Source organism: Girardinichthys multiradiatus, chromosome 22 (assembly GCF_021462225.1).
Source record: "Girardinichthys multiradiatus isolate DD_20200921_A chromosome 22, DD_fGirMul_XY1, whole genome shotgun sequence".
NCBI classification, from domain to species: domain Eukaryota; kingdom Metazoa; phylum Chordata; class Actinopteri; order Cyprinodontiformes; family Goodeidae; genus Girardinichthys; species Girardinichthys multiradiatus.
Window position 1 is genome coordinate 39,239,750 of NC_061814.1, and position 27,159 is coordinate 39,266,908.

Here is a 27,159-nt window from a genome sequence, read left to right on the forward strand (position 1 = left end):
GGCTGGTTGCGGTGCCCTGGGCTCCCTGGCTCTGTCGGGCCTCTGCTTGGGGGAGTGATGTGTCCCGGGGTCTCGGGTCTCTGGTCCATGGCTGGGTCTGATCCGCCGTAGACGGCTGCCTGCGGGGCTTGTGGGCTCATCGCTGCAGCTCCCTGGGGCTTCTGCACTGTGGCTGCTGAGTGGTTCCCCTGGGGCTTTCCTCTGTTCTTCTCTGGGGAAGTTGTGTTAGTCCTGGCGGTGGTCCTCCCGGGGTTCCTGTGCGCTGGGGGTCCTTGGGACGTCTGTGGCTCAGATCTCCTCTGTGTCTGTCTCGGGTCCAGGGGGCAGGTCTGTGGTTCCTCAAACTCGCTATTACATATTTTTATGGATAAACCTTATATACACAAGTGCACTCACACTTACACTCACAGGTGTTTAAGGTCAGGTGTTAACAGATACACAAATCTTATGTATTGAGCCACAGTTACCACGAAATACATTTTGCATTCATTAATACTGTGCACTTTTAGGTAACTCTCCAGTTGTTATATATATTTCTGCAAGTGTAGAAGCAGTCTTCTAGGGTGTTATCTTGTATTCTCTTCATCCTCTTTCTCTCCTTTATTCTTTTCTCCTTCTCTCCCATTTTCCTTTTTGTCCCACCAATCTCTCTTTCTTGCGTCTTTTCTTTCCTTTTCGTTTCTGTAAGGAATGCCCACGGGTGCCTGTTCTAGACACCGTCCGCTGGATGCAAATCAAATAATTTACATACGCATCAGCTGTCTGCATATGTACTAAATTTTGTCCGAACCGAACCATATCTTCTGGATGCTTGTGTCTTTTCCAGTTAGTAAGCATAAAATATATGGATTGCAAGAACTCACTATCTTGCCCAGCCATGCTTGGGCTGAAAAGCTGTTTACCAACATAAGGAAAAACCACCCACAGTGACATTCTTATGTTCTGCATATACACCCAGCTCCAACAATTATAACACACATGTGGAGCTAAGATCAGTTTCTGCCTGACTGACCGCTCCTAACTCCGCTCTGGGGCATCCTGGATGGGAATGTACCCAGCTCATCAACATAGTAATCACTGTCAAGCTCCTTCCCCTCCGCATCCTCCATTCTGACAAGTAAAATATGAGTGTACTTCTTGGACTTTTGCAGGAACCGAATTTTCATTGTATGACGGTGAGTTGAAAGAGTAACAGCTTTAAGAGGTGATGCAAAGCGTTAAATGTGCACTGACACGATTATTGTCACTTGATTTATTCAAAGACTAAAATAGAAATGGACTCTTAATACGCAGGTCGCCATGTGCTGTGTGCCATTTTTGATCTCTTTGATTTAAATATGTGACTGAATGTGGGAGAATTTAGTCACCAAATTGTGCAATTGATAGAGTAATAACAAAATAAGGAATAAGACAACATAGAGCCCTTCGGGGGTTTAGTGGTGACATAACATCAGTTTCATACTGTAATCGCAGGGCGTAGAAAATGTAACAGCATCATGTTTTCTGGGATTCAACACATGCGGCTTTGGATACTCCAAATCAGCTTCGAGTCCTTTGCGTGTGTCATTGCACAGCGGCGCGTCCAGCCCTCGGTGGTTAATGGGAATCTGCTGACAGAGCACAACCAGTTATTTGTGCAGGCATATGTTTGCGCGGATCAGCAGGTGCTGTCTTAAAAAAAGAGAGAAAGAAACATTAATGGAAGTGGAGGTTTCAACAAAATCAGCATCGGCGAACTGAGGGAGAACTCTTTCGTGGAAGGACTCTTATTTCCAGAATGCGCTGACGGACGTGTGTGTGACATGATCGTCGCGTTAGCTCGGATCAGGTAAATTTGGAATACATTTTTTTTATGTTTGGGTAATTTTGGCAGAACAAAAAAAAAAAAAAAAGATGATTACTTTCTTTTATATTTGCTGCGTCTTTCATTTTTGGACACGTGTAATTGTCTTGGTGCGCTTCTTACCAGCGCAGCGCATCTTTGAGCGTTCTGAACTCATAGCGCGTTGATAAATTGATGTGTAGAAACGAGGTTTTTTTCTTTTCAGTCATGTAATCTCCAAACTATAGCCGAAAACACAGCCATATTTCTAGCAACAAGCACTGCGTGTGTATGGTTGCATGCATGTAATTCGTCAACCTGCTTTCATTTAATCTCAGGGTTTATGCATCAGTGCGTAAAACCTTCTTAATTTCTAATAATGACGATTGAAGGGTTAACAAGCGCTCTGCTTGTAAAGCCTTATAATCGCAAATTGAGGACTCTTGTCCAGCGACTTTTTAAACCAAATTTCTTTACAATGTTTGTATGTATTCCAGCTGTGAAGCACAGAAATAAAACGGCCATCTCTAATTGTGATTGGGGCTAAAGAAAAACCCAACAAAATAAGAAGAAGCTTAATGCGGGAGGCAACATAAAATGGACCCTCAAGGTATGATACTGTACTTTTGCGAATTTACAGCAACTAAATCCTACAGAATTTATTAGCGCTTTCCAGTTTGTATGCCGACATTTTAAGAGATCAGACTGGTAATTTTAATTAGACAGTGGTTATCAAAGCTCGTGTCTGACTTTCCCCAGCAGCTGTAGAGTCAAAAGAGCAATGCCCCTAGATATGGAAGATTTCCACTGCCATGAAAATCAGTAATTAAAATGTTGCTAATGCCCCATGAAGCCTTATGGCGAGTTTTCCCTCAGTACGCCTCTAATTTCATAAACTATATTTACCACAGAGATAATGCCTGTAATCAGAGGAACAAGCCTAGATTATGGGGCACACTTAATTAAAGAAATTTTTTTTTCCTTTTCACTCTTTGGGCATGAACTGCCAGCTGCCTTTCAGATTCAACTCTCTGAATGCAGGTCACTCATCACAAGAAAAGAAGGAAGAGGGAATGAGATTTACAGAAATAGAGTTGTGAGGAGATAATGAAAAGACCTCCCTGTTATCATCAAAACACCAGAGCTGGGAGCGTTTTTTCTTCTCCATCATAACTGGACAAAATAGAAGGTTTTCTGTCAAAATAAACTGAAACAGTGAAGTGGAAGCTTTTTATTTATTTTGATTTCTTACTGATTAAAGTGTGTCTCTGTGTGAATGTGCATCCATTCTTCATTCATGTTGATGCAGATCTTTATAGGCAGGAATCTTAAACGTTTACTCATGAAATAAGATGAGGATAAATTCTTTCAGCTTTGTACAGCTTTAGGTGACATATGTCTGGTACAATATGACATGTCCTTAAACTAACACTTCATTATTTCATTATTTGATTTAGTTTAAACAGCCTTCATTGGTAAGACTCTCTCAGCATTCATCATCTTAAAAGGGCAATATTTTCTTAGTCTTCCTTGCCAAAGTTTTCCAAATCTCTCAGATTGTGAGGTAATCTCTTATCTCCAGCTTTATTTTGGTGGCCCCACAGACTTTCCATCGGATGTGGTTCTGTTTTCTGGCTATATCTTTCCAAAGCTTTAATTTGTGTTTTAATCAAGCCATTCTTTTGTTGATCTGATTATTTGCTTAGATTTACAGCTGGAAAATAAATCCATCTTCATCTTCAGCTGCCTATCACAAACCTGTGGGTTTTGTGTATTTGAAACTACTCATTTTAAATACTTAATCTAAAAACCCTTGTTTGATGTGAAGGAACGCCGGATGATGCTGCCGCCACCATTTTTCACTGTTTGAATAGGTTCGCTTTAGCAATGCTCAGCATTGCTTTGTACCAAACAAACCTTTTCAAATTGTGGCCCCAAGATTTCAGTTTGGTTTCATCAGACCATAACACATTTCCTGACAAGGTTTATATAAGGTTTATGTCCCTTATTTTTTCAAATTCCTGATGACCTTCTTCATGGTGGCATAGTTTAAACGTACACTGCAGGGGATTTTTTGCTGTTCTTCTCCTGACTGATACCATTGTACAACGAGATCCCCTTGATCATTTGGAACCTTCAATCTCTGCAAACTGTTTCTTTAAAGAATGTAAATAATGCAATGTCAGGAAAAACACCATTGGATAGAAAACCTTTATTTCATGTTGACCAGTTTCACTATAATTGATGGTGTGAATTACAAACTACAGTCACTGAACAGTGGAACTGAATCAAAGTATTAATTTCACGGCGTGAACAGTTATTCAACAAGGTCATTGTCACATTTTTTCACGTTTTCCCCCTAGCAGATTTGTCTGGTTTGCAGCTGTAGTGTATAAGGTTTTTGAAATAATTTTTCATAAATTTGTTTTTTATCACAAAACCACCTATTTTAGCAGGGGTGTGAACTATTTTTACATAGGCTATCTTCATGCATATTTGGCACATATTTCAAAGAGGTAATTCAGACTATCCTGCAGCCCTGCAAGGATTGAACATACAGTATATAGAAAACGGATGAATTCAGACCAGTGATGGCTTGTTTGCAGCACATCATGGCAGTATCTGTTCCACTCTCTGGTCCTTTTCTTCTGGGACCGTGCTTTGACTCACTGGCACAGTGCTGTGTCTCTTTATTAATGCAGTCTGATGGCAGAGGTCCTGTGGTACTGTCCAGTCACATTCTTCTATTGTGTCTCAACATCAACCGGTTTGCCTCTGGCGTCTTATATTAAAAAATTACTTGTGATAGGAATATGGAAAACAGAGGTGACCAGAGGTCAGATCTGTTAGGAGCACAAGCTCTCAAGTAATCGCATGCAGCTATTTTCTTTCCAACCTATTTTCCTTTGCCAATATTTCTTGAACTAAATCCATAACTGTATTGTCTGCTGAACATCAAGTAGATAGTTTGCTATTGTTTTGCATCCCACAGTATGGTATTGGATTAAATGCCAAAACAAATAATTCTTGACAGATTCAGCTACAGTGACTTTTAAAAGGGCAAGAAGTGCAGTTGGAGATGTTAGTGTATGTAGGCATCTATATGATTTCAAACAACACTTGAAGTCTTCAGTGGAACCTCTCCAGACTAGAGAATCAGCAGCAAAAATTGCTTCGAGCTGAACTTCTATAACAGGGTCCCCAACTACCACTACCACTACCGCCATTCTCCAAACACTTTGGGCTCCGAAGATTTTAAACCAACTGACAAAAATATAATTGTTTTATTTTTATTTAAGATCTAATTAACAATATAAAGCTTTTGGTTTTAAACTACTGATCAATTATTCATATGCTCATGAAGTGCAGTGCAATTTACCAGTATTAAACAGACTTTGAATGATACAGTTGAGTTCGGTATGTATATCTTGGTATAACAATTCTGCTCTCCTTGTGCTGGTGGCAGGGATGGCAATTTGGTTAACCTTTTCCTTAAGTTGTTGTCCTTCTTTTCCATCTAAACGTGTTTCTTCCACAGCTAGCATGCACTCTTTGATCATTTCTGAGCCAGTTAAAGGCTTTTTGTGTTTAAACACTTTACGTATTGATGACAAAGCCATTTTCTTTTTCTCACTCATGTGTGCACCACCAAGTTATTGTACTGTCAGCAAGCGTGAGCTCCTGAGCTAATAACTTAGCAACCCACATTCAAGGACCCCGCATAGCTTCTTCTTTGTCATTTTATGGGGGTTGGCATACATACATATATACATATAAATGTGGTGCATTACTGCCACCAGCTGGCTTGGAGTGCAGAACCAGAATGTCACTGACCCACATAGTTGCCTGTTGCGCCTGTTCAAATGTGAGACACGGCAGGAATAAAATGTCTATATCTACCTACATAGTACATGAGAAAATGCTTTATATATGTCTGGACCGCAAAGCATAAAAGATGTTTGCTTCTGTGTTCATATTGCCATCTACTTTTAGAGTGGCCTTTGGAAGAGAAATAGGCCCAAGGCATTATACATCCTTCATCTTACTTTAGACTGCATTCTGTTCATGTCATACACATCTATAGACATTCTCTATGTAAGCTCAATTTTAGTCCCATCTGATAAAAACAAATTTCCAGTTGGATTCCCAGATGTGTTAAACAAACGGGTAAAACCCATTTATCTCAAACAATCAGTTGACCTGCGAATACCCTCTAGTTTAGTTTAGTTCACAGTTTCGTTTAGCAGTGCCTGCACTGGGGTGGCTGGCGGGTTGTCATTGCAGCTGCAGTGGTGTGGTGTGTTTGTGTGTGGTTGTGGGGGGCGTGGTGGGGGCTGCCAGCCCCGGGTAGTTGCCGCTGGCCAGGGACCTCTTGCCGGGTGAGTTTGTCCCGTCCTGGTGTGGGGCCGGGGGTTCCATTGTGAGCATGGTTCTTGGTGGTGTCTGCTCTGTTGTGCCTGTGGGCAGAGGCTGGGGTGGCGTTGCACAGGGCCCTTGCCTTGCCATTGCGGTACACTGTGTGGTGGAGGGCAGGATGCAGCAGGGGTGCTTGGAGTGGAGCTTTCACTGTGTAGATGTGTCTTTATCAGCTTTTTAGGGGTGGAGCTCATCTGTGGCGATGTGCGCCTGTGGGGAGGGGATTCACATCATTTGGGTTTGGGGACATGTGTTCGATATCTGTGTCCTGGTTGGGTCTGGTTCTGGGCTGGGGTTGCTCAGGTTCAGGCAGTACCGGCATTAGTTTGGTGTATTGGTGTTTCTTGATGTCCAGGCCTGGGTACTTTAGTGTGCGCCGGCTCACTCCCGGTAGGGCCTGGGCTCTGTCGGGCTTCTGCTTGGGGAGTGATGTGTCCCAAGGTCTCGGGTCTATGGTTCTTATTGTTAGGTGTTTTTGTAATTAATTTACTCTTGTGTTTTATTCTAGTGTTCTTTATACATTTATAAAGAGTTATTTCCTCCTAGAAGTCTGTTAGATACTTCCCCGGGTTTCTTTGTGTTTCTGTTCAGCTCGGTTCTTGTGAATTAGTATCTCTTGTTCAGCTGCTCTGCCTTCTCTCTGCCTCAGCTGCTCTTTGTTTCCTCTGATTAGGTCTTTTTTTTTTGTCTTGGTGTTTATTGGCAGTTGGCAAACAATGAATCAGTGCGCCAACTGGTATGAAGTGTAGACCAGAATGTTACTTAATAATTAGATCCTATTATACAAATGCATTCATTGGCCATCTTCCACTCATGCCTCAGTATATTAGTTCACTGGTTTTCTGCGGGATTCTCAATTTTGCCTGTCTGTTACCATGCCCGGTCCATTTCTTATGTTCCATGTGCGGTTGTCCTTGTTCCTAGCTGTAGGTTTTCTTAATTTTGTTACTAAAGTACCTTTCCTAAATCCCTCACAAGAGGAGGCTTTAATGTTTACAAAGCAATTCACTATATTAGTTTTTCACAAATACTTTTGGTTTTACAGCAATTTAAACACATAATATGATGCTTAGGCTCTTTCAGGCATATCTGAGTCTACATGTTAAATGCTATAGAAAATGCTTTTTCCCACCCTGTCTGTTTTGGTACCAATGGAATGTCAAGAATCCCACCTTTGCGGGGACATATCGCACGTCTTCGTATGACATTTTCCGGTCATGTAATTCCCGTGCGTAACCGAGGTTCTTAAAGTGGTAGTAACTTTCACATTATGCACAGCTTGTTTTACGCACTGCTACACATGTAGGTTTCCGTGAATTTCAAACATTATAATATATACCAAAGTAAAACAAACACTTTGGAACCCTTGGAAACAATTTTGCAGGGCAATGACCTCGAAGTAGATTCCTAGGACAGCAGTGTGGATTTGGAAGTGGAGGAAGATGAGGATCTTCTTCTTTGGGACCCAGTTCACTAGTAAGTTATAGTGTTACTTTTTATTTTCAGCAACTTTTAACTATTTTCAACTTTTAGCTATTTCAACAACGCTTTACCGTTTTTTACATTTGTAGTTACTGTTGTGTGGAACTTTTTATTTTTTGTTTATATTAACCCCCCTGGTTGAAAGCCTGTTATATAGCTGTTATATGATTGAAAATATACTAAAACCACTTTACTGTTACAGCTTTACATCATTGGTTTAGTATGTTATTTTATTATTTTTTGTGTACAGTAGAAAAATTATTTATAATCTGTATTTTTACAGACAGGAGGAGGCAGTACCATCTGGCACTGAAATAACTACTTCGGTTGAAGCTATATCCTCTTCTTCAAGGTGAGAGGTCTATTCAGCAAACTATTATGGTTACAAAATAAACTTGAAGTGTCATTACAGTGTTACCATTGTGCTCCTAAGCTTATTATAAGTCAGTGTCAGATGTAACTTAATTTTTAGCATGTCATTGCTATGAATTTGGTCTTCAGCATATATCATTTTGTTTCTGCAGTGACGATGGTGCAGAAAACGAAAAAGATGAGTATGGGCCACCTGCCCATCAGCTATGTAGTGCCTGAAGGCCCATGAAATGCAAGGTAGCTTTTGTCATCAGAAATAAGGAGCAGCTCATCTAAGACATCAAGGAGAGGTAAACAACTCTTGAGGCAGGCGAGTCAGGCTACCTCTACACCTGGTGATGATAACGAGTACAAGTTGCACTCTCCAGTTAACCCTAACATTGAGGCACCTACATTTACCCGGAGGGATCTTCCAGGAACTAGACTTGACACCACAAAATCATGGTCACCGCTGACCCTGTTGGAGCTGTTTTTTAGTGCAAGCAACATCCGGAATATAATCAATAATACCAATTTGAATGCGCAAATGAGATTTTCAGCTGGCAAGAAATTCCTGCGGTCACCAAGTTTGTTTATATAGTTTTTATTGCTATTTTCTCTTGCACATTTGTTTAAATCGCTTTTCACTGCTAATTCTTTTTTTTCAATAAAATTCTTCCAGTTGGAGACAAAATGATACAAAATGATGAATTTAATTGTATTTATGTCCATTATATTGATTTTATGCTATGCACAACTGTGCATTTTGATGATATATACTATAAATGTCATGGGCAAAAGCTATATCATATGCAAAAGGATTCCTACAATGGAAATCAGCACTTTTATTTGACCAAATTCCTTTTTATGAGCTGAAAAACACTTATGGCACAGTTTTGGCATATTTGGTTAAATTGTGCCGAAATCCCAGCTCTGCCTAGCATATTGCCCACTAAAACCTATGTGGAACAAATATGCTTCAACTGATTCAGTTTAAATTTGCTGCAGTTAAAGTCCAGATGTTGATGAATACAACCTGAGGCTTCTAGGATTCCCAAAGGATTTCCATGGTGTTTTGCAATGTTCATTGGAAAACACTTTTGGCGAGGCTCAAAAAACTTGGATTTTACTTTGTTTAACCACAAATAAATCAGAAATAGTAACAGTTACAATAATGGTTCCAATTGAAGTATATTCTTTTATGTCCTACCTTTACACAGGTACCAAACATTTCCATGTAGACCTTATAAATGTGGAGCTATACTTGATTTATTTAAGTAACGTAATGTCAGGCGGAAATTGCTCTATGTGAAAGGTACCCATCCCTATCTGCAAGTCCACAGAGCCCCTGATGTTTCTCTGAAAAGCCAAGTTGGTGTTTTTGAAAAACACAAAGTAAAAGAAAGTGACCCCAAGAATGTGTCTGACAAAAGATCTTTCTTATGATCTGAAAAGATCCATAAAACTCAACAATAACACAATCACTGACAGACAAGTGAGAAGAGATAAAACTAGCCAACCACATAGTGATGTTCTCCATTACTTTGTTCCATCCCTCGCACATGAGTGATTTTTCAGTTATTTGTGTTTCAGTGCACTTGTAGATACTCTGAAGAAACTGTTAACATCTGAATGAAAATTGAGCCGTGAAGCAACGATTCTGTGAGGAATGCCATAAGACTTGTTAGCTTTACTTTTAACACAGACGCTGCATTTATTTGTATTTACATACATGGCATTTACCACATTTTATTATGTAATGTAACAAATTTGTTTTTAACTCTGTTGTGTGCAACAAATGCAATGTCTGACTGATGCGTTGCAGAACTGATAACTGGTTAAACTGTTGGAAGGTAAAAGATCGCCAATTCGGATGGGTTTAAAAAAGTTTTATAATTTTGTGTAACAATTCGTTTGGTTTGGCTATAATTAAGGTATGGTATGAATAACTATTAGTAAGTGCTAAAGCTATTATTAACAAAGTTAGGAATTCAGATCAAACCAAGTCGGGGCACCACCTGAATATCAAAATTATTATCCAACCAGCTCTCAGTGTCCGTCAGTTATTGTTTAATGAATGAGATTTTGTATTATAGAACAATAGATGAAGGACTGGGGTTTTCAAACAGCAAGCATACACACAAATACAGAGTAAACAAAAACAACTTCTCATCAATCTTTTTTACAGACATCTCTTACACTGCCTTTTAACTTCAAAAAGCATGATCAGTAGACCAGTCCTTGCACTGTCATTGGCCTTTAATTGTTTTTTGTTTGTTTTTATGTGCTGTTATTGCTTAATGCTTTTATTATTATGATTCTTTCTCATAGTATTTCTTTCCAGCAGAGTAGCTGACTACTCTAGCTGTGAGGTGTTCACTGTGTTTAACAGAAACAGCCTGGGAGAAAAAACTGTCTCAGTGTCTGCTTGTTTTTGTCATTAGTACTCTGTAGTGCCAAACTAAGTCTAAGCAATTTGTGTCCAGGATGTGAGGGGTTGACAGAGATGTTAGCTGTCCTTTTTCTGACCCTAGACCTGTACAACTCCTGGATGGAGGGAGGGTTAGCCCCGATGATCCTCTCCCTAGACCTTATTATTTGTTGCAGTATGGACCTCTCCTGTTTTGTGGATGAGCCAATCCACAATGGTGTTAATACTGGTGTTAGCTCTAGGTGGGTTTGACCACACCAGTGGACCAGCCTGTCCACCTCCTGTCTGTATGCCATCATTGTCCTGGATCAGGCCAGTGACAGTGGTGTCTTCTGCAAACTTCAGATGTTTCACAGACAGGTCTGCTGAGGTGCAGTCATTTGTGTACAGAGAGAAGAGGAGTGGGGAGAGAACACAGCCCTGAGAGGCACCAGTAGTTATTGATCTGCTGTGGGAGAAGATGCTCCGCAGCAGTAACTGCTGCTGCCTGTCCGGGACTTAGAGCTGGGTGAGTCTTTCAGATGTTTCCGCACCATTACCACAGACATCAGAGAAACAAGTCTCTAGTCATTTAATCCTGTGATGGTGCATTTCTTGGGGACCGAGATGATGGTGGAGCGCGTAAAGCAGGAGTGAACCTCACAAAGGTTCTAGAGACTTGTTAAAAATATAAGTGAAGGTGTCACAGAGTGGTTTTGGGTTGGACCAAAGCGCAGACAAGAGTTTGGTAGCAGCATTGTGAAAGATCAAGGGGTTTATTAAATTTCACAGACGTAACAAAAACACACAGGTACTGACCAGGGTCGAGATCCAAACGCTAACCAAACCTGACTCTGCAGGAACATGGAAACACTTGGCATGGACAAGGGTAGAGGAGTTGTAACGCAAGAAACCCACAAAACATAATGAAACAAACCAACTAATATGCAGAGAGAGAACAAAGGCAGGTAATCAAAGGAACTAAGGACAGGTGAGGCAAGGAGGCAGGAAGGCAGAGGGAACAGGTGAACCTAATACAAGTAATTAACAAGACACTGAGCAGACCTAAAACAAAACTATAAGCAAAGATAAATAAAACATAAGAATCAAGAATAAACATGAACTAAAGGAAACTGAGAACTTTGAGGGAACACAACAACCTATAGCGTAAACACTTAACAAAATAGGAACCAAAAGGGAACCCTGACTAAAAAGTAAACAAACCTAAACAAACACTGACTGAACCAAACTGAGGGTGAAGCAGAGGAAACGAGGACTAGAATAAAAGTAAACAATAACTAAAGCTAACCTATAAAGGAGGAAATAGAGAACAAAGATAAACTAGAGGAACAAGGCTAAAGGGGACCGGAGAACTAATAACAATAATAATAATAATAATGAAACCATTCTAAGAACAGGAAAGCAACGCCAAGGGAACAAAGGGTGAGAGGAGAACACACTGGGAGGCAGAAGAAGACTAGAACTGTAGGAAAAAACAGAAAACACGAATACAAAACCATAAACAAGAAACCTCTAGTTAACAGTAAACAAAACAAAACACAAAGTCCAAAATGTCACATCCTGACAGAAGATGGTGTAAGTTGACCAGTGTTGACCAAGGGTTTCAGGCAGAAAAAGGAGACTGCCATCAGGACCAGGAATTTTTTTTCCACTCAGATGCTGAAAGACCATATTAACATCTTTCTCTTTGATCTTTAGTGAAGCCAGGGGCTAGAGGAGAGGTTTGCAGAGTTCGGAGTGTTGCAAAGTTAGGACCTCAGAAAAACTCTCTGGTTCAATAAAGACCGGCAAGAAACTGCCCATAGAAGACTCCCTGATGTTTAGGAGTTGCTCTCTCGTGAAAATGACTACATGTAGCAGCAGGATACAGCAATAAAAAAAAAACAAGCGAGCGAATAACCGAAGCACCCATCCATGGTTCAATCTTGGATCCAAAATAATGCTATGATATACTTTAATGTGAATCTTTCAGAACCAAGGCTTAGTTTGAGGAATTTGAAATGCAGCCAAATAAACTTTAAAACTAATCAAACATTTTTTGTGGCACTAGTGGCCTTAAGTTTTGTTATTTGAAAGTAGGCAGACAGGAAGTGGGGAGAAGAGATGGGGAACACATGCAGCACTGGTTGCTGGGGTCGGGACTTGGACAAGGAACAGCTGCGTCGAGAATTGTTGCCTCCGTATATGGGTCATGCACTCAAGCAGGACTGCAGAGAAGCAGAGGTCTAGCTGTTACCACGCCAAGTGAGAAAACAAGCTAATGCCTCCCTCTGGGTTTACACACCATAAGTAGCCCAGCTGATTGCTCTCAGATGAGCAACACCTGTGAGAGAACACAGCACACAAACACAGCCTGCATGCAGCCTGCAAACAAACCACCGTGGATATGACAAACATTAAAAATGCAGAAGCTGTAGTGATGGAGATTGATGGTGCTGAGCTGGACAAGGAACTTTGTACCATCATCATAAAATCTCCCTAATTACAAAACTCATTACAGACAGTAAAAGCTGTTTGATAATGCTCTGTGACATTTGTGCATTTACATGGATGATTTGAAAAAGTAGGAAAAAAGTCAGAACAAATTAACAATTTACTGTAGATCAAGGCTTTTGTTTTTCGTAATAAACCAAAAACTGGCATAGTAAATGATCACCAAGTGTATTTTTACACTTTGTAACCATTAAAACCCAAGGTCCATTCTTGCTTACGCAGACAAACTTGTGTTATGTATGTTAATCTTAAAATTATTTTAAACTGACTAATGTTAACTGGCATCCCTTAATGTTTACCTAATGTTTTAGGGGCATGGTTGGCCTCGGGCTACCTCATGACAGATGGAGCAAAACAGCCCAGAGCCACATAAACATTCCATGTTTCACTGTACATATGGTATTCTTTTTTTAAACATGAAGTTGATATGACTGGCCACAAATCTGCAATTTTGTCTCATCAGTCCACCTGATTTTCTCTCAGAAACTTTGTGGCTTGTCTGGTCTGGATTTCCTTCCTCTTTCAATAGTTCAATAGCCCTCTTCCATGGAGTCCATTATAGTTCAAAATTATGCTGATGACTCAAAAGGATGTACATTAACCTTAGAGTTTAGCTTAAATGGCTTCCTTGGCTCTTTCTCTACCACCTAGATTAAACATTAAACTGAAATTTGTGCAGCTAACACCGCTAATATTGTCTCTTAGCAATTAAGCATATTCCGCAAAATTAGAAAAGTCTGAGGTCAAGGGTTTAAGAAATCCTAAATGTTAGCCTGTTTTATCGTTTCAAAGAACGTTTTCAATATGTGTTTGGTAAAATTGTACTACTGGAACAGCAAACTGTGTCTTAACCATCATCTCAGATGGATAGAAATTGGATCTTTACAAACAACCCAGATAAGCTCCAGCCACGTCTGTCACTGTCTACAGTGAAGCAATTCTTACATCAGCATGGAATGAAAAAACCAAAAACAGAAGCGCTTGCTCCAAAATAAACATCTTCAAAAAAAATTGCAGCTATCCATGCTGACAAAATAAACGATTCCTGGAGGAATGTTTTATGGTCAGAGGAAACATAGATTAAGCTATTTGGTCGCAATGACAAGGCGTACGTTAGGAAAGGTCTAGGTGAGGCATTAACTCAAAGGGCCCCACACCCACTATCAAGGATGGTGGTGGTCAGACGCGTAGTTAGACCTGGGCTTCCCCGGATGTTTTCTGAATAGCCCCGGACTTCTTGATAGAAGAAATTTAGAAGTATTAAAAAGATGCAGCCACAAAATGGTATTAGACTTCACATTTTTATTTAAAAACAATCAGATTTTTTCATATGTGTTCCATATAATCACGTCCCGCTCCACCTAACCTGACAATGAGTTAAAAGGAGAAGACAAAAAAATTGGTATTTGCTCGCTCATGGCACCGCGAATGCGCAACTACGCGCACAGCCAGAGACGGACTCCATTCTGGAGAAGTCCAGAACAGCAGTTTACTCCAGGTCGACCTGCGTCCTTCATTACCTGAAATGTTACACTGCGCCTCAAACAGGGTTCATTTTAGAGCAACCATGGAACCAACCAGAGAGTGGGAGGCTGGTGGGTGTGTTCAGGAACAGGTGGAAGCAGAGCGGTATAACCCAGACGAAGATAGCAGTAAAACCTGAATGCTGACTCAGAATGGGCTAATTGTAAGTTACAGCTAATCACTGATTCACCCAGCAAGACATGAGGTGGAGGTTCACTCTAATGAGCATCTTCAGGGTCATGATGAGGGACTTTCACCTGAGCTACAGGTGAAGTTAAATGATGTGGCTGTGATAGAAAACAGTAGCAACCTTCTCTGAGCTTCTAGCGGGATTTGCACCATTGATTAGTTAACTATTTTATTTTTCTGAATTACACATGTAATATTATATAAACTAACTAATTAAACAAGTATACAGTTTTACTGAAGGTAAGGCATACATACCATATGTATACAGTTATTAATAACTGTAATATTAGTACTGATAAGGTCCAGGATGAGGCTCTATGCTATATTTTAAACAACACAACTTAACACCCTTTCCTCTCAAAGTGTTTAATAGTAAGAACTGCACTAATGTCTCACATGTTCAGTGCAGACCAAAAGACTTGGTTGTAAAATGTTTCATTTATTATTTCTGGCAGGCCAAATTTCTCCAGAAGTGGAATGAAGGGTTGAAAAAAGAGAACAGGTTCATAAAAGAAGGAACAATTTTAATAAAATGTTTCGAAAGCTCTTGGCATAATACAATAAATGTGTTTTAGGATTTTACTATTTGATAACGATTTAGGAAAATCAACTTTATACCACTTTCCTTTTTTGAAATATAAGAATAAAGACAATGGAGCCTCAGGAGTGGAACACTTTGATGAGAATGTAACGTTTAAAAAAGGTAATTTATGTAGATGACCGAAGAAGCACATTTATCTGGCACATAATAAACATCTCTGAGTTTAAGAAAAACTTTTGTCAGCAAAAATTCAGATTAAGTTATTTTCTAAATACCTCAAAATGTGTCATTATTTGCTTCAGCAAAATGGTTTTTCATCAGGACTAAACTCTGTTTCTCCTTGTCCTTCATTCAGCTTCTAACAAAAATAAAAAGTTAAATTATTGCAAACCTTTTTTGTTTGATTCACAACAATTTACATTCAGTCTAAAACCAGCCGAGACACAGAACTGGTACAATATGTCCTATATTATTTTAATTTTAAATTACCTATAATTTGTCTTATTGAAATCTAAATATTTTGGATTTGGGCTAAAGCCCCCAATGTTTTGAGACCCTAAAAACGCCCCTGGTGGTGGTAGAAAAAAATATTGGCTAATTTAAATTTGTGCAAACAATTCTTGTTTTTGAAAATCATTGCAGATTTATGTTGTATAATCAGGCCATCTCGAAAAAAAAAAAAAAAAAAAAAAAAAAAAAATAAAACGGTTAAATACATTTTTAAGAGCCCCAAATTAATACATTCATACCCATTATAAGTGTATGTAAATATCTGACCAGAACTGTTTAACACAAATTAGGAAGCTGATTATCACATTTTCATCGGTTGTGAATTCATGTTGCCACGGTGAGGGTAAAAGTAAGCCATTTGATTCAGACTATACTTGTATTAAAATATTTTTAAAAGCATAAATCTTTATAACATTGTTTGTCATGAAAATCACCTTAAATTACATCACACCGATATGTAATGTGTGATTCTGGTGTAAAAAATCTCAAGATATGGGCAAGTAAAAAACAAAGCAATAATTTTGTGTTGGAGTCTATGCACTTTTTGTTAGACATCACTGTAATGTAATACTTTGCTGAATTTGAGTGGCTGGTTAATCAAAACATATTTGTCACAGCAAAGCACACGTTGCTCTGCAAGACTTGAGATGATAAAAGTCACAGTTATTTATGGTGCTAAAGCAGGGCACATAGTTTTACCCTAATGGAAATAATCAACGCAAATCAATGTAATTAGTCACACCTGTGCTTTCCCAGCTATAGGATCCTAATGACTGCTTCCAAAATCCTTCCATTTACTAAACAGCACTCTACATTAGAAAATGTGAATTTTATTCATTGCCTCAGAGCTGCAATGTTTTTTTTTTTTTATAAATAAAAAGTTAAATTTTGTAAAATTTGTTACAGAGACAAAAAAATATGTTGAAGATGCAGGCCCAGATGAATTTAGTGTAAGTAAAATTGGTTTTATGTCTCCAATAAATATTACCATCAAACCATCACCTCTAGTTATGTTTATTTAATGGTCAAAATCTGCAATGTTTTATTTTCAAATGGATTCAAATGGTGCAAATGTGGATAACAAAAATAAATAAATAAAAACACAGTGTAATACTTTTAGGAGTATTAAAGTTTTAGGATAGTTACAAATATGTAAATAACTCACAAGTAAGATTTGATCATTTTACTGACCATTTATCACCATAAACATTCTTCACTACAATGAAGAATAAACTGATAAAACCTAATTAAGCACATGGGGACAAAGTTGTATGTATATGGTATGAAAATTGGGGAGGATTGGTGCTTTTTTAGACTGGCTGCATAGCAACACCTCTGATTCAGTAATCCAGCTGGATGTGCTTAATATTGTAATAGCTAGAATTATTTCATACAGATGCCAAACCATTGACTCTGCTTTATGATGTTTTTAGTAAAACCCGAGAAGCGAAATTATAAACCATCAGGCCTCAACCTTACTCTATCAAACAATCTGGCCTCGCCCAACCTGCCCATGGATGTGTTTTTAAACGTACAAATTCTAGACATGACTACTTTTTATGACATTATCCATTTTCATTTCTTTAGTGATGAAAGTGAACCTACAGGAGGAAATGGTGTCATGGAAGTGCTGCTGCACATTGAGAGGATGCAAGCATGCTACAATATGTTGACTATAGTTGTTTTAGCTTTTTTAAATTTACTAACAATGTAAGTATTATAAACAGAAAATCACAAATGGTCAGTTACAAGGAACTGGCAGACAATGTGCTAAAATCAGACAGCGTCTATATATAATTATAGGAAAACATTTTAACACTGGATTTCAGTAAGTTTAATATGTCCTACTTCCCATCACAATCTAAACAAAGGAGAGGATGTCCAATAATCTTTCCAGGGACCATCTTCATTTTAAACTTAAAATGACATCCCTCAGGTTTAGTAGGTCAGAGCTGTGGGGGAAATAAAGTTGACTAATATGGGGTGGAGGGGACTTCCGGTGTGTGCCAGGAGCTTGAATGACACATGCAACTGATGTGACTAATGTAGGATGCCTTGGAAAGGTACATTGAAAAGCAAAAAAGAAGAAGAAATCAAAAGAATTAGACGAAGTGACTCAGCTCTGCCTGATATGTCTTTTTTATATTTGCTGGTGTCCTTTTCAAGTCAGCTTAAAATCCCCCTGCCAACAGAGAACTGTTCCCTGTCTTCCCACATTAAAGTGTCCCTTGATCAGAATAGCCACTTAGCATAGGAATATAGCAATACAAGTTTTAATCTTTTTTTGATTAAATAAATATTTTCAAACAAAATGAAACATAACCCGTAACACTACAGGTGATTTTCCCCAAGAAGGTTGACCTGCATTTTTTTAAAACAGAAAATATGACGGAAAATTTGCGAAACATCAAGACCTGCCACATATATTTATGATGCACCCAGTTTCATTATATTGAGAGTGTATTGGGATTAAAGGTGTAAAATTTTAAGTTTGCTACATCAATATGACAGTAAATTACTTTTTGACAAGGTATTACCATCTCATTTTTGTACTTTTCAAACCTAATGATCACCTAGCCATCTTTGGCTGAGATTCCAAAACATTATGCATTGTTTATGCAATGATCCAAGTGGTGAGTTACCCAAAACATACATCCAACTCCCCTGCCATATCAGCCACTGATTTAACTGAATCCTCATTAGGGCAGACAATGTCTACATAGCATAGCATAAGATTAAGCCATGTTAATTTTGGGTCATTACTGCAAAATCTGAATAGCATTTGTGTAAATTCTGTAGCAGTGGTGCACCTTTGCAGTTTACAGTGGTTCTCAAAGTGTATACTAGGTTTTTGTGAAGTAAACAAATACAATAATGTTTAATAAAATAGAATGAGAATTCTCCTCCAGCCAGTTTAAGGGTCCGAAGACCAAGTCATTGAGGTCTCCTCCTTCGTCCGCTGCCCGATTCTCTTTGGGAGACTCTCGTTCTGGGACTCTGTCATTCTGTTGGGGTCTTCTACGCCCACGTGAGAAATGACAGTGACACCTGGAGGGGTGTGATTGGGAGGAATGGCCTCTCTGATCTGAACCTGAGTGGTGTTTCATTATTGTACTTCTGTGCCAGTCACGGATTGTCCATAATGAATACCATGTTCAGGCACCAGTGTACTTGACACCAGGACACCCTAGGCAGGAAAGTTGATGATCAACTTTGTTGTCGTGTCTTCGGACCTTCCGCCGCATGTCTTGGACACTCGGGTGAAGAGACGGGCTGAGCTGTTCACCGATCACCACCTGGTGGCGAGATGGATCCGCTGGGAGAGGAGGAAGCCGGACAGACTTGGCAAGCCCAAGTGTATAGGGAGGGTCTGCTGGGAACGTCTGGCGGAGCCCTCGGCCAGCGATGTATTCAGCTCCCACCTCCAGGAGAGCTTTGACCAGATTCTGGGGGAGGATGGAGACATAGAGTCTGAGTGAACTATGTTCTGCTGCTCTGTTGTTAATGCTGCCACTTGTAGCGGTGACCGTAAGGTCTGCGAGGCCTGTCGCGGTGGCAATCCCCAAACCCTGGACACTGGCAGTAAGAAATTGTGTCAGGCTGTGGTTTGCTTTGTGGGACTCCTGAGGCGGCTGACGGGTACCATGAAGGCAAGTTTGCCAAGGCCCAGGCTGTGGCAGAGGCAAAAACTCTAGTCTAGGACGTGTTCAGTTAAGCCATGGAGTAGGACTACCGGTCGGCCTCGAAGCGACTCTTGCAAACCGTCCAGTGCCTCAGGAGAGGGAAGCAGTGCTTTGTCAACATTGTTTACAGTGGGGTGGGGAGCTGCTGACCTCTACCGGGGACATTATAGGGTGGTGGAATGAGTACTTCGAGGATCTCCTTAATCCTTTCGCGGTGGACTCAGAGTTGGATTTCATCTCCCAGGCTGAAGTCATGGAGGTGGTTAAAAAGCTCCACGGTGGCAGGGCTTCAGGGAATCGATGAGATCCGCCCTAAGTACCTCAAGTCTCTTGATGTTGTGGCGCTGTCGTGGCTGACATGCCTCTTCAACAGGGTGGTCAGGGACAGTGCTTCTGGACTGGCAGACCAGAAGGTGTGTTCCAACTACAGCCTCCCTGGTAATGTCCATGGAAGAGTAAAAGAGAGGAGAATCTGGCTGATAGTCGAACCTCGGCTTCAGGAAGAGCAGTTTCGTTTTTCTCCTGGCTGTGGAACACTGGACCAGTTCTACACCATCTACAAGGTGATTGAGGGTTCATGGGAGTTTGCCCAACCGCTCCACATGTGTTTTGTGGACCTGGAGAAGGCATTCGACAATGTCCCTCATGGTGCCCTGTGGAGGGTGCTCCAGGAGTATGGAATTGGGGCCCTTTGTTAGGGGCCATCCGGTCTCTGTACAAGTGGAGCAGGAGTTTGGTCCACATTGCCGGTACTAAGTAGGACCTGTTCCTGGTGCATGTTGGAGTCCGGCAGGGCTGCCCTTTGTCACTGGTCCTGTTTATTACTTTCGTGGACAGGTTTTTTTGGCGCTGCATTTGTATCGGATGCCTCCTGGACGCCTCCCTAGGGAGATGTTCCAGGCATGTCTCACCTGGAGGAGGCCCAGGACATGCCGCAGGACACGCTGGAGGGATAATGTCTCTCAGCTGGCCTGGGAATACCTTGGATTCTCCCCGGAGGAGCTGAAGGAGGTGTTTGGGCAGAGGGAAGTCTGGGCATCTCTACTGAGCCTGCTGCCCCCGCAACCCGGTCTTGGATGAAGTGGAAGATGACGAGTTTGTGTACTAGATTACTAGATTACTAGATTTTTGTCAGATTAGGAGTGTTTTTTGAAAATAACAACCTTTAAGCAAGTATAAAGCATACGTTTCAAAAAGCCCACATTTTTGTAATAAAAAATTTATATAATGTATTATAATATCTAATATTCTAATCTTAAATGAGATATTTTTATTAGCTATAAGCAGGAAATCCTCATAATTAACAGAAATAAAGGTTTGAAAACATCTATATAATGTGTTTAACATAATGAGTAAAGTTACTGAAATAAATGAACTTCTCAACAATATTCCAATTTAATGAATGGGTCTATAAACCAATCCTAAATCCATTTGCAATTTTTCACATATAATGTAACATTTATCAGTCACCACGCAACTCAGAAAACTAATTTATTATAAGGAAATAAATGTGCAAAATGTTGCATAACTGTGGCTATCCTTGAGCCCAAGGCTTATTGCAACACTTTTTGATGCAATTTTAGGCTGAGTCTCTTCGGCAGGTGCATTCCACACCTTGACTTGACTATATATACCACATCTACTCTGAAAAAGTTCTCGAAATTTATCAGACAGTGAGCACATATCTTTTCTGCAGCCCTCTTCTGGGGCTTCCACCATAGCAGCCACTGGCTGCATGTTTGTAAGGGAATTTTCATTGCTGCAGAGTGTGAACAATGTAGCATAAGATAAATAAGTAACATCTCGTCAATGCTGCAATATTTGAGCAACTTAGAGAGGCAATGTATATGTAAGGCAATGTAAGGGAAAAAAGAAAAATGAAATTGGTGGCAACCAGCTTAGAGATCAAATTGTTTATTATAAAGTGCAAGATGTGTAGGAAGGTAAAGCTGAAGCTTTATATACCTGTGAATATATTATATACCTAATGACTGGTTGTTGCTGAAAATAATTTTTTTTGCAACGTAAAAATTATTTTTATAAAGTCTTACATATTAAGCTTTCATTTGCACATTTTGTGTATGCGTTTAAGGCTCCATTTTATCTGAAATTTCAAATGAGGACACAGTCTTGTTTGAAAGCCTTGTTTGATTTATATGTATCTGTCAAAAGATCACAAAGTTATTTAAAAGAGATGACAGATGGATCCAATTACAGCTGGTGAGGAAAAAATACACAGTGTTGCATTCATCACTCTCTGATCTATAAAATCAGACTGGAGTCACAAACTTTGTTTCACTGAGTTTTGTCTCAGCTGCTTATACATGGATTACAGGGGGGTACTACCAAAATGTGAATTTTATATAACAGTCCCTCTCAAAAAGCTTGCTTTTATGATTGACTTTTTGAGTTTACACAAATTTATCTTATTATTTTTCTGTGTCATATAATTTAGTTCACAAGCAGCATTTCCAGTTTCCAAGCATACATTTTCATTTAAAGACTAGTTTTTAAGAAATTGTTTTCACTAATTGCATTGGTGCAAGTAGCTACTCTGCTCTGTAATGGTGCTGTGTCTGGAACACTGCTGAATTCCCATAAGTAATTTGCTGTAAATTTGCGGAGCTGATTACCTCAGTTAATGTTTCCACCCACTGTTTCCTTTTCTCTGGTCCCCTTATAAATGGCCTGGTTTGCATTCAGTGACAAGGTAGTTTTACTTAAAAAAATGACCAGCTTCTAAACTTTATTTAAGTCTAACCTCAAGTGTACAATGACATGTGACATATTTAAAACTCCCAATACTTTTTAAACAAAAATGAAGGTAAAATGTAAAAGCTATGTGTAGACTGATAAGTATACCCTTGCTGATTACATTTAAGATGGAAAGTAGCAGCCAGCTGTTGCTAATTAGATCACTTTATTACCAAATCGTCAGTGTGAGGCAACCTCTACAGCCAGGATTTTTGCCAGTTTACTGATCTGGAGCATGTGGATGTGTCACTCACAATATCAGGGTGTAAAGACATCAACAATGATCTCAGAGAAGCGAATGATGCTGCCCATCAATCTGCAAAGGGGTATAACTTAATTTTTAAACACTTTGAAGGCCATTATTCTGTTTATTCACAAACTGAAAGAAATTTAGGACAAATGCCAATCTTTTCTGGATGGGATGTCAGCAAATTTGCTTCAATTTCAGATGGTGTTCAGAAAAATTGCAGAAATCTCAAACGCATGGGATGTTTAGTGGTGTAGAAGTAAAGCAGGCACCACATAGAGAGACTGTACTACAGCCCTCGACGCAGCTGTCCTGAGTTTGATTCAAGACCTTGAGACCTTTGCAGCATGTTTCCCACCCCTTCTCTCTCTGCCCATATACTGCCTGGTAAATGTCAATAAAAGCCACTAGTGCCAAAAAAGAATGGAAAAAAAACCTCAAAGGCAAAAGACTGTTGGAGGGGTTGATAAGAGAGGTATTTTATTGGTAAAAAGAATATTGCAGCGAAAATTAAGTTTGGAAATGAACCACAATCTTTCTGAAACAATGTCCTTTGGACAGATGAAACCAAAGTAGAGATGTTTGACCCTAATAAACAACACCATAATTGGGGGAAATCAGACACAGCTTATCAGTGCAAACACATAATACCAAATGAGCATTATGGTTAATTGGTGAGGATTTGGGTATGTTTTGAAGCCACAAGAATGGGTCAGTTTACATTTATTCTGTCCCACATGCAGAAAACACTCGGTAGACACCCTAAGTTCAAAGGTTTATTTCTGTCAGGAACAAAGGTGAGCTCGATCCAGGGAAGAGCCCTGGAGAAACCCAGCCATAATTTAGCCTTTGAGAGAGAGTGGCAGATAAACAGGTAAATGGAGAGTTGGTGGCAATGTGGAAGGAGTTCCAATGGAAACTGTTCTTACTGTAGTCTTGAGGAGGTCCATACCCCGGGGGGTGTAGATCGAGTCTAGTGTGGTCTATCTGTGAAAGAGGTTGCGTGCAGATGGTTGATGTTTATTGGAGGGTGGACAGGTAGTGTCGGAGCAAGTAAGAGAAGCCTTAAGGTTGCCAGTCATGGAAGCTGTGATCCGGGAGGTTAATAAATCAGACAGGAGTCTTGTACTTCATGGAGGTAAAGGAGCCAAGGAGAAACCAGGAGACAACCTTGAGGAAGGGAGCAGAGAGTCAAGTTTAGACCAGAACTTGGAGAATTCAAGGAAATACAGGTCCTTCTCAAAATATTAGCATATTGTGATAAAGTTCATTATTTTCCATAATGTCATGATGAAAATTTAACATTCATATATTTTAGATTCATTGCACACTAACTGAAATATTTCAGGTTTTTTATTGTCTTAATACAGATGATTTTGGCATACAGCTCATGAAAACCCCAAATTCCTATCTCACAAAATTAGCATATCATTAAAAGGGTCTCTAAACGAGCTATGAACCTAATCATCTGAATCAACGAGTTAACTCTAAACACCTGCAAAAGATTCCTGAGGCCTTTAAAACTCCCAGCCTGGTTCATCACTCAAAACCCCAATCATGGGTAAGACTGCCGACCTGACTGCTGTCCAGAAGGCCACTATTGACACCCTCAAGCAAGAGGGTAAGAAACAGAAAGAAATTTCTGAACGAATAGGCTGTTCCCAGAGTGCTGTATCAAGGCACCTCAGTGGGAAGTCTGTGGGAAGGAAAAAGTGTGGCAGAAAACGCTGCACGAGAAGAGGTGACCGGACCCTGAGGAAGATTGTGGAGAAGGGCCTATTGCGGAAGCAGTGGACTGAGTGTGGAGTAGAAACATCCAGAGCCACCGTGCACAGGCGTGTGCAGGAAATGGGCTACAGGTGCCGCATTCCCCAGGTCAAGCCACTTTTGAACCAGAAACAGCGGCAGAAGCACCTGACCTGGGCTACAGAGAAGCAGCACTGGACTGTTGCTCAGTGGTTCAAAGTACTTTTTTCGGATGAAAGCAAATTCTGCATGTCATTCGGAAATCAAGGTGCCAGAGTCTGGAGGAAGACTGGGGAGAAGGAAATGCCAAAATGCCAGAAGTCCAGTGTCAAGTACCCACAGTCAGTGATGGTCTGGGGTGCCGTGTCAGCTGCTGGTGTTGGTCCACTGTGTTTTATCAAGGGCAGGGTCAATGCAGCTAGCTATCAGGAGATTTTGGAGCACTTCATGCTTCCATCTGCTGAAAAGCTTTATGGAGATGAAGATTTCATTTTTCAGCACGACCTGGCACCTGCTCACAGTGCCAAAACCACTGGTAAATGGTTTACTGACCATGGTATCACTGTGCTCAATTGGCCTGCCAACTCTCCTGACCTGAACCCCATAGAGAATCTGTGGGATATTGTGAAGAGAACTTTGAGAGACTCAAGACCCAACACTCTGGATGAGCTAAAGGCCGCTATCGAAGCATCCTGGGCCTCCATAAGACCTCAGCAGTGCCACAGGCTGATTGCCTCCATGCCACGCCGCATTGAAGCAGTAATTTCTGCCAAAGGATTCCCGACCAAGTATTGAGTGCATAACTGTACATGATTATTTGAAGGTTGACGCTTTTTGTATTAAAAACACTTTTCTTTTATTGGTCCGATGAAATATGCTAATTTTGTGAGATAGGAATTTTGGGTTTTCATGAGCTGTTTGCCAAAATCATCCGTATTAAGACAATAAAAGACCTGAAATATTTCAGTTAGTGTGCAATGAATCTAAAATATATGAATGTTAAATTTACATCATTACATTATGGAAAATAATTAACTTTATCACAATATGCTAATATTTTGAGAAGGACCTGTACATTAACAAGGCAGGCTGCATGGTGGTGCAGTTGGTAGCACTGTTGCCTTGCAGCAAGAAGGTCCTGGATTCGATTCCCAGTCAGTGGTCTTTCTGCATGGAGTTTGCATGTTCTCCCCATGCATGTGTGGGTTCTCACTGGGTACTCCGGCTTCCTCCCACAGTCCAAAGACATGGACATGCCTGTTAGGTTAATTGATCTCTCTAAATTGCCTTTAAGTGTATGAATGAGTGTGTGCATGGTTGTTTGCGTGTTGCCCTGTGATGGACTGGCGATCTGTCCAGGGTGAACCCCGCCTCTCGCCCGTAGACTGCTGGAGATAGGCACCAGCTTCCCCGCGACCCACTATGGAATAAGTGGTAGAAAATGACTGACTGACATTAACAAGGGCTAGAGGTACCACTGTGGTTGACACTCTGGCATCGAATAACCGGCAGCTACCTCTTCTTATGCCTGGTACACGTGGCAGGATTTTTATGCCAATTTTTGACCCAATCTTCCCATTTTGACATGCCCTGATCATCATGACGGCTCTTAAGATAATATTATGAGATATTCCTGCTGTGTGTAGTGTGTTAAGAGTGATCTAGTCTGCTTGAAAGGATGTATGGACCGCTCAGAATTGTTTCTGTTCATACACACTTTTGATGTACATAGGGTTTTACTCGCTTGTCAAAGGTTTACAGACTAAAAGCAACTGCCAGCAATCTTGAATTCGGAAAAATGTTTCAACCTAGTCTCATGCAAACAATGCAGCATAGATCCACCCTAGAACTCACATGTCAAACTCCACTCCTCGAGTGACATGTCTTGCAACTTGTTTATCAGTTTCTCTTTCAACACACCTAAATCAAATAATCCAGTCAAAGAAAGAAATTCTTACCTGGAGCTGTCTGCCTATGCCTAGATTAATGGTTTGCATTGTAAAAATTTACATTAATTGAACTGCCATATTAATGTTTTACATGGAAACTAGAATGCACAACATGGTGTTAACATGAGCTTTTATGTGGTTTTAGAATTAAACTATGCATCTAGGCCCACATCATGTTTCCTAATTCTGCTGCTCTGATGTGCTGCCCAGATTGTGGTACAGTGTTTACACATCAGTTCAGAAAATATGTTACATAAACTGAATAATATGTGTTGCCTCATATTTCTTTAGTAACATTTATTTAGCATAAATTATTCTGAAGTGGTGACTACATGGCTGTAAATTAAAAAGCAGACATTTCACTGTCCAGAAAAAAGGATTGGACAGTGTTTTACACTGAAAGGACATTACTAAATATTCATCAGGTTGTGCATTTTATATTTGAGCTGCAAGTTTGTAAACGTAGGTGAAAAATAACTTTTTTATAGATATCACACTATCTATAAAACAGTTTCAAAGTAAACTCTTTGTTTGTAAAATACATAATTATGTCTGGAATAAAGGCATTTTCTGTAGCTATGGGTCAGGAGATAGACTTATTTAAACACAGAGATTTGTTCATCAAAAACTGGAAACAAGTACAAGAATCAGACTGATTTATACTCCAGGAAGCAGAACTTGGATAAAAACAACAAGGGAAAACACTTTTTGAAAAGTTTTAAGTAATATCTTCTGTTCTCTCTATCCTTTCTGCTAACCTAAGCTGACTGAAGCCTTGCATGTTAAAAAGTCCAAGAAAGCTACAAATGCTTTTTTCCTAAATGTCCAGATATTCCTAGGAAACAATGTAAAGACCGACGAACAAAACCATAAAAAATGCAAAAACTCAGTCATTAGTATACATTTTAATTGATGGGTTTATAAAAACAATAATAAGTGTAATGGCCTTGGCCCTTTTGATTTAATCATATATGCATGATTATTTACATAAGATAAATTATTATTTCTTCTTTTCTTTATT

At 39.9% G+C, this 27,159-nt stretch overlaps 1 protein-coding gene across 3 annotated transcripts in view; it reads left to right on the forward strand.

Annotated features, from left to right (window-relative positions):
• The first annotated feature begins 1,061 nt into the window (after positions 1-1,061).
• Positions 1,062-27,159, forward strand: part of LOC124859409 (gamma-aminobutyric acid receptor subunit pi) — a 94,815-nt gene continuing 68,717 nt past the window's right edge. The window contains exon 1 of one of the 3 annotated variants that reach the window (XM_047352182.1): positions 1,062-1,175. The gene's annotated coding sequence lies outside the window, so the exon portion shown is untranslated. Of the gene's footprint in view, positions 1,176-1,458; positions 1,829-27,159 lie in introns of those variants that run through there. The other 2 variants (XM_047352181.1, XM_047352183.1) reach the window with 2 other exon arrangements.